This window comes from Myotis daubentonii, chromosome 7, assembly GCF_963259705.1.
Source record: "Myotis daubentonii chromosome 7, mMyoDau2.1, whole genome shotgun sequence".
NCBI lineage: Eukaryota > Metazoa > Chordata > Mammalia > Chiroptera > Vespertilionidae > Myotis > Myotis daubentonii.
The window spans coordinates 23,103,372-23,115,270 of record NC_081846.1 but is presented as its reverse complement, the minus strand read 5'-3'; the positions used below and the strand labels follow the sequence as shown (position 1 = coordinate 23,115,270).

The window sequence follows — 11,899 nt, the reverse complement described above, 5'->3', positions numbered from 1 at the left end:
GCAGTTGGGGGTGAGAAGGCCAGCAGGCAGAGTGACTAGGGGTGATCAGGCAGGCAGGCAGGTGAGCGGTTAGTGGTCCTGAATTGCAAGAGGGTGAGTGGTCCTGAATTGCAAGAGGGATGTCCGACTGCCAGTTTAGGCCCGATCCCCCCAGGGGGTCCCAGATTGGAGAGGCTGCAGGCCAGGCTGAGGGACACTCCCCCTTCCACCCCCATGCACGAATTTGTGCATCAGGCCACTAGTATATGTATATAAAAGGCTAATATGCTAAGTGTTCGTCTGACAGGTAGTTATAATGCGCCCTGACCACCAGGGGGTAAACGCTCAACACAGGAGCTGCCGAGCTGCAGTGACTTGGCAGCAGTGGTTCTTGGTTGATGCACCCCGAAACCAGTGAGGAGGGAGCCTGATTCCTTGCGGGGTCATGCGATTCCACCTTTAGCTGTGGGTTATGTTGTTGCTGGGGCACTGTCAGCCCCGAATCTGGTTTACTGCACACTTGTGTTTGCATTCCACACCCTATATGACAGCAACTTTTCAGAGTGCCCTATCACACTCCAGGACCCCTCAGGGGATGTCAGAGAGCGGTTTCAGCCCAATCCCCACAGGCCAGGCCGAGGGACCCCACCTGCCTGAGGGACCCCACTCATTCTGCTGATGCCCAGGTGTGGCCAGCCAGGGAGGGACTGCAGGAGGTTGGCTCCAGGACATGCCCACCCATTTCGCCCAGTCCCACCCCGCCAGTCACCTTCTAATTAATTTCCTATCAATGTGCACGAATCCGTGCACAAGTTCACTAGTCCTTTAATAAACTCCTATTGTCCTAACCAAGGCAGAGTGGAGTTTTCTGGCTCTCTCCTACGCTAGAATGCTAAAGGCTTTTGGGAAGTGAGAAAGCAAGATTCCAGGACTGTATTCATGCACTCACCTTTTGCTCTAAAAGTAGATCGGTATTAGTAAGAGAAAGATGCTCATCTTGTAGACCTTTCACTCTGGGATGGCCTGAAAAGCCAGTCCTGGGCCCAGAGACAAGTCTCCTGAGAAGCTAATTCTGCCCCCTCAGAGGCCAAGTGGGAGGCAGGGGCAATGGCTTTGTAAAATTTGTTCAATGGACAAACAAGGTCAATGGCTTTGTAAAATTTGCAAAAGTAAAACATTTTTGTATTCTTTTCCTTTAAGAAGGCTCCCAAGATCATATAAACTTCAAGCCCTATAAAATTATATTCCACCCCTGCCCAGATCTGGGAACATGCCCCCTGCCTCTGCCTCCTCTGGCAGAACAGGAAGCTAAGTGGCTGGCATACTGGCCACAGAAACCAGAGGGTAGAGGAGAGAAGTGTGGGACCCAAAGGACAGAGCCAGGAAGGAAGAACATCGTGAAGAGCTCACCCTTCGCCCCCCAACCCCCAACCCCAAACAGGGCCTCCAAAGGACTGGTGAGCAGGAAGGCAGAGAACAGGTTCCCAAGTTCCTTTGGACTCAGAGTGTGGTCAAAGCAACACAGTGTAGAAGAGCCAGAGTGCCTTGGGTGACCCTCAACTCGGGCTCAACCTCTTACTGGCTGGGTGATCTTGGGCAAGTTACTTGACTTCTCTGTGTCACAGTCTCCTCCTTGGCCAAGTAATCAGAGTAGCTACCTCATTGAATTGTGAAGACTGAAGGAGCATATGCATGTAAAATGCTTAGAACAGTGTGTGGCATATAGAAAATGCTAGACGGCGACAGTAACTTCCCTGCGCTTTTATTTTACAATCAGGGTCTTGCAAATCCTGATTATGCAGAGATGCTAAGCCTGAGTCCTGTGAACTCCCATCATCATGTTCCAATCTGCCCTCCAAAAGGAGGAACAGGTAAGGATTATCCTACCTGACTGACATATACCTTCCTGCTCTTTTAAACAGGAAGGATAGCTAAGGAATTCTGAAAGTAAGGCCAAGGCCACTGTACATTTTGGCATTTCCATCACCTTCAAATGACATTACCTTCTTAAAAACATCCAGAGACCAGCCCCCTTTCTACACCAGCAGCAGAGACCTATCCATCTCACATCATCATCTCCACTTCCTCTAACACAATCTGCCCCTTCGGATGGGGGTCCCCTACTCTCTGCCATGATTAAGCCATGTCCCTCTCAGCCTCAAACCTTTGCCTTCCCCCCTACATCTGCCCCCCACAGGAATGCCTTTCACCCAGCTCTCTAAATCTAAATCTCTGAATTCCTGTGACACTTAGGTATTTTCTTCTCTTTCATTCTTCCCTGTAATGATTGCCCTCTGGCTCAGTAAATAAAGAAAACATCACTATATATTCCATGAGCTTCTGTCAAAGAATGAGAATATAAAAGGAACAGGCACTGTGGTGGTGGTTGCACATATTCATTCATTCATTCATTCATTCATTCATTCAAATAGCACTTATTGGATGGCCGCCACATGCTCACATTCTGAAGAAGGCCCAATGTTATAGAACAGTGAGCATCAGTACCACCTATAGAACTTGTTAAAACACAAATCCCCAAGTCTGAGGTTGGCCCCATGAATTTGCACCTCTAACAAGATCCCAGCCAGAACCGGTTTGGCTCAGTGGATATAGCGTCGGCCTGCGGACTGAAAGGTCCCAGGTTCAATTCCGGTCAAGGGCATGTACCTTGGTTGCAGGCACATCCCCAGTGGGGGGCGTGCAGGAGGCAGCTGATCGATGTTTCTCTCTCATCAATGTTTCTGGCTCTCTATCTCTCTCCCTTCCTCTCTGTAAAAAATCAATAAAAATGTATTAAAAAAAATAAAAAGATCCCAGATGATTCAGATGCTGTTGGTACAAGACAGCATTTTGAGTAGCATGCCACAGAAGGCAACCCTCACTCAATGACTGGTCTGTGATGGCTCATAACTCATAGTCATCTCCTAAGCACTATTCACTCACGCATGTATGCATCCCTGCCTTCGTCAGAGCCTCTGCACATAGTCTTTCCTCTGCAATACTCTTCAACCCTCCCCTGCAACCCTTCCCTCCCTCCATCCTTCCTTTGTCCTCATGAAAAAGTCTCCCCACCCCAACACACATATACACACGATAGTCTCTACTTCTGCCTCCTATTTGTCTCTTTCATAGAACGTTCAGAATTTGTATTGGCATTAGTTTATTGTCTCTCCCACTAGAATAGAAACTCCATGACAGCAGGAACAATATCTATTTTAATCTTCTGTGAATCCCCAGTACCTAGCACAGAACAATACCTATTTTAATCTTCTGTGAATCCCCAGTACCTGGAACATAGTTGGTGCTCTGCAAATATGTTGATCCACTAACTCATTCCTTTGACAAATATTTCATGAGCACTAACTCTGCACCAAGCACTGTTCTAAATGTTGGGGATACAACAGTGGACAAAGTTAGCCAAAACCCCTATTCTTGGAGTATTCACTTCATGCAAGCAGACTGTCAATAATCAATGAGCATAATAACTAACTATTAATAAGCAATAAGGTGTTAAGTGCTATAGAAAATAGAGCAGACTGGGGGTTTAGCAGGAACAATCAGAGGCAGGGCTGAGACTTCAGGATTTGAGGGATTAGAGGGAGTTTACCATGTGGTATCTTTGGAAAGAGCTTTCCAGCCAGTGCAAGTCCCAAAAGCAGAGCTGTCCAGTAGAACTTTCCATGGGATGGACATGTTCTATGTGTGCACTGCCAATGCGATAGTCACTAACCATGTGTGGCTGGTGGGAACGGGACTGGCAGCACAGCCTTAAAGCGTGACCATGTGGAGTGCAGGTGCAGTGGAGCGGGTGGGGGCAAGGAGGAGTAGGTGAGCTCAGAAAAGTGAGGCGAGATCAGGTAGGACCTTGCCGGTCAGCACTAGGACTCCAGCTTTTATTCTGAGTGAGAGGGGAGCCATGAGAGGGTTCCGAGAAGAGCAGTGATCTGATATAACTTATGTTTTAAAAGATTCCTCTGGCTGCTGTGTTGAGAATAAACGGTGGGGAGACAAGCGGGGAGGCTGCTGGAGGCAGGCAAGTCAGAGACGGAGGCGGATCAGAGCAGGATAGTGGTGGGAAAGAAGGTGCTAAATGTCAGGGTCTAGATATATTTTGAAGATGGAGCACAAAGGATTTTCTGACAGGGGCTGATTAAAACATATATTAAACTCCTAATAGATGCCAGGCCCTAGCTATGAACTCCATCTAAGCCGGATTTGCCAAAGAAATGTCACCCAGGCTTTGACTGGTACCAGCTTTCCTAAGACAGATAGCACTGCGGCGCATTTCTCACTTTCAGTGGCCCACAATTCGATCTTCGAACATCGCCTCTTCGGATCAGAGCCGATAGAGCCTGCTGGCACCGTGAAATGTGTTGTGATTATTCACCCAGCATCACTCCATGGTATGTACATTAAGAAAATAGATGACTCAAGTCCTACATAAATCCTTCATTTTCCTGTTTTATTCCCCTGTCCATCACTTCCTCATTTATTCTTAATATTCAGGTTTTGCATTCAAGGCCAGGTCAGATCTCTGGAGGACTTCCATCTTCCTCCTCTCGCATCTGGCCGGTCCTCCTCCAGAGACTCCTTGGCCTGAGCACGGGAAATTGAGTCATTCGTCTTCTATAACCATATGGATAAGATGTAGTCATTTACTGTTGTCGGCATTGTTGTGCTTCAGAAGCTAATTAAGACAATTAGCTATTAAATAGCTAAAACAATTAAGCTCATTGAAGTAAACCATATGCAGTTTACACCCGTGCATAGACAAAAAATTAACATGTGGCTAGATGGTGGCGCTACAGATGGTCCAGTGCCAAAACAAATCAGGGAACATGGGGGCCGAAGACAGAGGTGTCTTGGCACCCAATCAGTTTCTACCATAAAATGTTTCTCAAAACATTTGGCTTGATTTGGGGAGGTTTATTCTATATTGGAAAAAAAAGTATATTCCTGATCAAATGTTTCTTTCAGGCTATAAAACGGCAGAATCATGCCATTCTCCTGCCTCTGACTCAACTCCACAGCTGCCCGCAGCATCCAACAGAGAGAAGACACCTGCTCAGGGGACCTCTGAAGATCGTCTGTAAGTTAACCAGATCTGTAGGCGGAAAGGGGTTTCCCATGGGTGTAGGTTGTGGCTGGCAGTTTTAGATCACATATATAAATTCCAAATAGAAAGGCAAAGGATTGAGAGCCAAGAGGAGGAAGAGAAGCCATGGAGACCACGGGAGGCTCTATAAGGAATGTGTGTTTATCTGGAATTTGTTTTAGCTGCATGTGCCAAAAAACTCAGCTAGAATTTGCTTAAGCCAAAAATGGAATTTAGCTAGGAAGGACAAGCTGTGGGGAACAGGGCCTCAGGGGCTCCCAGGGACTTAGCCCAAATAAGACTCATATCCGTCTTTCGCTCTCATCTCTGCCCAGCTCTGTGTTGACCTCACTCTGGCTGCAGAGAGGCCCTTCCTTTGTGGCAGGGAGCATGGACGCTGCCAGTGCCAATTTAGCAACCCTAGTAGATGAAGAGTACTCCTATACCCAATGTCCTTATCTGTGCATGCCAATAGACCAGTCTTCATAGCTGCAATATGAGATTGGATGATTGATTGACCAGACCCCTATCCAAAGGCCCACCTCTCCCCACTCCCATCCCATCTATAGCCAAATAGAGAAGCATCGGAGGAAAAGTTTGCTGGAAAAGCAAAACCAATGGTTCCTACATCAGGGTGCTAAAGAAAGGATCAGAATTTGATGGAGGCAGAGTAGAGAATACATTGCCGAGGAGAAAGTAAAAAATCTGAGCATTCATAAGGCTCTATTTTTTATAGTTCCACCATTCTGCCATTTATCTGCTGAATTTTCATAAAAGGAGATTATCAGGATTCCTTTTCCCAGCATCCACATTACCCACAATCCACAATTGCCATGTGTAAAATTAGAGTAGAAATAAAGTAGAGAGGAAATAGCCTTAAGATGAGCCCAGCTTCTTCCTCTCTCATATCTGATCTGAGTCATTATCTGTTTTTTGATGGACATTTATTACTTGGTTGAGTGTAGGGGTAGCCATGCAATATCTAAACCTACTTCCTATATTTAGGGAATTTCTTATCTTATAAGCAGCAGTGTCCTGGTAAAAGTTTAACAACCTACTATGAAGAGAGGGGAGACCTAATTTGCAATGTTTGCTCATTTCTGTTATGTAGATACTCCCACTGTGGCTGATTTCCAGCTATCAGCGTGATGTCACTGAATGCATTATTGGGAAGAGAGGCATAGCAGTACATTATTCAAGAATAACTCCGCCATACAGATAAAACAGGCATAAATAACTTCAAGAGGACAGATAATAGAAAAACTAATACAATAATAGAAAGTGATAAATTTAGGCTCTATTGTTTTTAATATAATGTATTTGAGTTTATATAATTTGTTTTAAATTAAGCTTTTTATTCTGATATCAATATCACAACAAGGATGTTGACCTTGACCCAGCCAATATACAGAACACTGCCATCAAAACTTGAGGGCCCACCAAAGCCATTTTCAGTGGCCTTTCCATACAAGTGGCTTGTGTTGGCTCATGCTTAGAACTTCACTAAAATCTCTCAAAGGTTCACAAACCACAAACAAGCACCACCTGGCCTCAATGTACCTGCATCTTTTGCTAAGTGACCCCAGGCCCAGTGCTAGTAGCAGCCTGATTCAGTTCACACTTGGCCTCTCCTTCATACCTCCAGGCCCAACACAAGTAGCATCCATCTCTATATCACTTTGTAGCTCATTCTGGGTGGCCCCTGGAAGGGCAGAGGTGGTGGCTGATCTTGGCCTGAACCTCCTAGGAGGCCCCAGAGCCAGCACACCTAGTGGCCAGTTCAGACCATGCTAAAGCACCACACAACCACCTCCACAAGTGACACACTCAAGGGATGGACTCATCAGGCACCAGAGGCTTACTAAAGCAAGTTCAGCTCCCTGCACAGCAACATCTCCTCTGTAATCACAGCCAGTCCTTATAGCCAATTGGCCTTGGGTCAGTTCCTCCCATTGATGTGCCAATAGCAATCAAGGCCCAACTACAACTGGAGGGTGCACACAGCCCACATGGGAATAGTGCACCTGAGTCACCCAGCTTGGTGACCATGGAGACTGTACCACTGGGCCATACAGGATACCTACTACATAAGTGACTGACCTACCAAGGCTAGGAGACATAGCAGATCTACCTAATACATATAAACAAACACAGAGAGGCAGACAAAATGGAGAGACAACAAAACATGTCCCAAATGAAATAACAGAAGAAATCTCCAGAAAAAGAACTAAATGAAATGGAGGCAAGCAAACTACCAGATACAGAGTTCAGAACAATGGTTATAAGGATACTCAAGGAACTTAGTGAGAACTTCAACAGCATAAAAAATTACATAGAAACGACAAAAAAGAGCCAGTCAGAAATAAATAATACAATAACTGAAATGAAGAATACATTAGAACAGCGGTCGCCAACCAGTGGTCCACAGACCACTGGTGGTCCATGAGATCTGAAAGGTTGGCAACTGCTGCACTAGAAGGAATCAACAATAGATTATTAGATGAAGGTGAGGATCAAATTAGCAATTTGTAAAACAAGGTAGCAGAAAACACCCAAACAGAGCAAGAAGAAAAAATAATTTTTAAAATGAAGATAGTTTAAGGGACCTCTGGGACATCAAGTGTAACAATATTTGCATCATTGAGGTATTAGAGGACAAGAGAGAGCAAGGAACTGAGTAGCTATTTGAAGTAATCATGACTGAAAACTTCCCTAATCTGGTGAAGGAAAAAGACATACAAGTTCAGGAAGCATAGAGAGTCCAAAACAAGATAAGCCCAAAGAAGCCCACATCAAGACATATCATAATTCAAAAAAAAAAAGACATATCATAATTAAAATGGCAAAGGTTAAAGACAAAGAGATAATCTTAAAAGCAGCAATAGAAAAGCAGTTAGTTGCCTAAAAAAAGCATTCCCATAAGACTGTCAGCTGATTTTTCAACAGAAACTTTGCAGGCCACAAGGGATTGGCACAAAGTATTTAGTGATGAAAAGCAAAGACCTACAACCAAGATTACTCTACCCAGTAAAGCTATCATTTAAAATCAAAAGAAAGATAAAGAGCTTCCCAGACAAGAAAAAGCTAAAGGAGATTATTACCACTAACCAAGTATTCAGAAATGTTAAAGAATCTTCTTTGAGAAGAAAAAAATATGACTAATAAAATGGCAATAACTACAAATCTATCTATAATTGCTTTAAAACCAAATGGAGCTTAACCATTTTGGCTCAGTGGATAGAGCGTCAGCCTTCGGACTGAAGGGTCCCGGATTCGATTCCGGTCAAGGGCATGTACCTTGGTTGCGGGCACCTCCCCAGTAAGGGAATGTGCAGGAAGCAGCTGAATCGATGTTTCTCTCTCATCGATGTTTCTAACTCTCTCTCTCCCTTTCCCTTCCTCTCTGTAAAAAATAAATTAAAAAATATATTTTTAAAAAATGGATAAGAGCCGAAACCGGTTTGGCTCAGTGGATAGAGCATTGGCCTGCGGACTGAAAGGTCCCAGGTTCAATTCTGGTCAAGGGCATGTACCTGGGTTGCAGGCACATCCCCAGTGGGAGATGTGCAGGAGGCAGCTGATCGATGTTTCTAGCTCTCTATCTCTCTCCCTTCCTCTCTGTAAAAATCAATAAAATATATTTTTTTAAAAAAAATGGATAAGAAAACAAGGCCCTTATATATGCTGTTTGCAAGAGACTCACTTCAGATTGAAAGACAAAAAGACTGAAAGTAAAGAGATGGAAAAAGAAATTTCAGGAAAATAGAAACAGAAGAAAAAGCTGGGGTAGCTATACTTATACCAGACAAAATAGACTTTAAAACAAAGGCTATACAACAAGAGACAAAGAAGGATCCAGCAATTCCACTCCTGAGTATTTATCTGAAGAAACCCAAAACACTGATTTTGAAAAGACATATGCATCAATATGGTCATTTCAGCATTATTTACAACAATTAAGATATGGAAGCACTGAAGTGTCCATCAATAGATGAATGGATAAAGAAATGGTGCATATATACAATGGAATAGGACTCAGCTATTTAAAAAAAAAAAAAAGAAATCTTGCCATCTGAAACAACATGGATGGACTTAGAGGGTACTGTGCTGAGTGAAAGAAGTCATACAAAGAAATACAAATGCCATATGATTTCACTTACATGTGGAATCTAAAATTTAAAATTGAACAAGCAGAATAGAAACAGACTCATAAATACAGAAAACATTTTGGCAGTTGCCAGATGGGACGGGGTCAGTGGTGGAGGTGAAAAAGTGCAGGGATTAAGAAGCACAAATTGGTAGTTATAGAATAGTCATGGAAATGTAAAGTACAACATAGGGAATATAGATAATAATCTATACTAATAAAAGGATAATATGCTAATTAGACCAGACATCTTCCAGACGACCATCCGGACATCCTTCCTGACCAAGCAGGGCGCAGGTGAAGCCGCCTGCCCACAGTCCCAGGCTCCAGTGCCTGCGGCTGTGGCCTGGGAGAGGGAGAAGTCACGTGCCCATGGTCCTCTGCAACTGCGGCCAGCCTGGGAGAAGCTGGCCCAGGTCCTGGGTGCCTGCGGCCAGCCAGGAGGGAATCCTGCGTCCCAGGTACAGGGCTGAGGCAGAGGCAGTTAGGGGTGATCAGGCCAGCAGGGAAGCAGTTAGGGGCCATCTCATGCTCTTAGGCTGGTAGGGGAGCAGTTAGGGGCGATCAGGCAGGCAGGCAGAGGTGGTTAGGGGTGGTCAGGCAGGCAGAGGTGGTTAGGAGCAATCAGGCAGGCAGGCAGAGGGGTTAGGGGCCAGTGGTCCTGGATTGCGAGAGGCAGTTGGACATCCCCCAAGGGGTCCCAGGTTGGAAAGGGTGCAGGCTGGGCTGAGGGGACCTCCCTCCCCACCCCTGCATGAATTTCATGCACCAGGCCTCTAGTATTGTACTAACTATGTTTGGTGTGAGATGGGTACTAGATTTAATGGATCACTTCATACATAAGCTATATAAATGTCTAATCACTGGATTGTACACCTGAAATGAATATAATATTGTATGTCAACTGCAATTGAAAAATAAAACATTATTTTTAAAAGAGAAAGAAAAGGAAGGAAGGGAGGAAGGAAGGAAGGAAGGAAGGAAGGAAGGAAGGAAGGAAGGAAGGAAGGAAGGAAGGGAGAAAGACTGAATTAATTATGAATTTCAGGGAACTCACCGATGTATTGTTCTTCTCCCCTCCCTTTGGAGTCTTCTTGTGTTTCTCTTATATACAATGTCCAGAGGTTTTAGTTGTACTTTGTAGGAGGAATAAGGGAAAGTATACATACTATAACTTACATTTCAATAATGGTTGTGTTTAATAATTGGCTCAAGTCCCTGAAATTTTAACAATGGGCTCTTATAAGCAGGCTCCAACAGCCCACTGCTAGGAATCTCTGAGAGTCAAAGCCCAGCTCCTGCCACAGAAGCTGAAATGCCACATACTCTTTCCCAGCCGCCCCTGCACCTTGGGCACAGGTGCATTAGTAACCCAATCAGACACATGCACCTGAGATTTGAACAAGCTAGCAATGCAGAGAGGCAGGATCGTGGAGAATCGTTCTGGTGGCCATTTCAGGGCAGCATGGCAGCAATACTCATGTTGGCACCCACCACCAGGGGCTCGAACTGTGCCATCTCATGCTCAGGGGTGAGAGCAGCGTGGTCTCCAAACTTTTTCTACGCCATGTCTTGAACTGTGGTTCTCGGGCCAATATTGCCTTTGAGCTGGATTTTCCTATTGGTTCTGGGAGAAGCCCTTCAATAGTGCTGTTTCTGCTTAAATTGGCTACAGCTGGCTTCTACTGGATGCAAATAAGAAGTCTGACTCTCAAACCCCTCTGGGAGAAAAAACCTCAGGCTCTACCACAGAACATCCTTATTTTTGCTCAGGGAAAATGATTTAAGCAATAACTTACAGCAAACAGAACCATGGAATTCCACCTAGAAGGGCTTGCTGAGAGGAGCTGCCAGGAAACCAAAGCCATCACGACTCAACCTGCTATCTTAGTTGCCAAACACCCTCATTCGCTATTCTGATTCCCCACGTGGGAGCATAGACTTAATTATAGTTTCTCCCCATGAGATAAGCAATTTGGCATTGGGCAAAATACACTGACTAGCCTGACCTTGGGGATCAGACAATCCTGACGACACTAAAATCTTATTTTCCCTTCTCCACTCCCACTCACCCTCCTGCACCACTGGTTAGAGGAAAAGTTTTTATGTCCTCAGGGTGGCTTTGATGTGCAGAAAAGACTACTTATTCATAGCTTTACTTGGGTCTTAAAAATTAGTATTTGATTTATTGAATGTATAGTAGCAGAAATTTATGGCTCTTCCTAAAGCTTTTAAAATCAGCTTAGGAATCTTATTATCCTATTTATAAGTCTAGCAAATATTAACAACCACTTTGAGAGGGCTTTTGATTAATGTTCCATCCCATTTAAACACTTAGTTAATTAAACCTCCTTAACATTTTAAGCAGCATTTGTAAATTTAATATATTCAATTCCTTTGGAAGTACTTCATCTGACTGAGAAACCTTCCCAAGTACTAAAGTGACTCTCATAGATTTAAAAAATTAAGCGCACCCACACAGAGTAAAACTTAAATTCTCTTAAATTTCAAATCTATATGCAAACTTAGAAAGATTTCAATTTAAAAACCTCAAATCTTAATTATTCAAGTACAAACAAAAGTAGAATGTTAGGAGTGGTCTATTATTCTAATAGCCACATTCTCTTTAAAATTGCATGTATATAATGTATCATTGACATGTACTGAATATTTGTCTC

At 44.1% G+C, this 11,899-nt stretch overlaps 1 non-coding gene across 1 annotated transcript; it reads right to left on the bottom strand.

Annotated features, from left to right (window-relative positions):
• Positions 1 to 1,740: 1,740 nt before the first annotated feature.
• Positions 1,741 to 1,873, bottom strand: LOC132238943 (U8 small nucleolar RNA). Its single transcript, XR_009453911.1, has one exon. It is a non-coding gene; the product is annotated as a U8 small nucleolar RNA (small nucleolar RNA).
• Between the last annotated feature and the right edge of the window lie 10,026 nt (positions 1,874 to 11,899).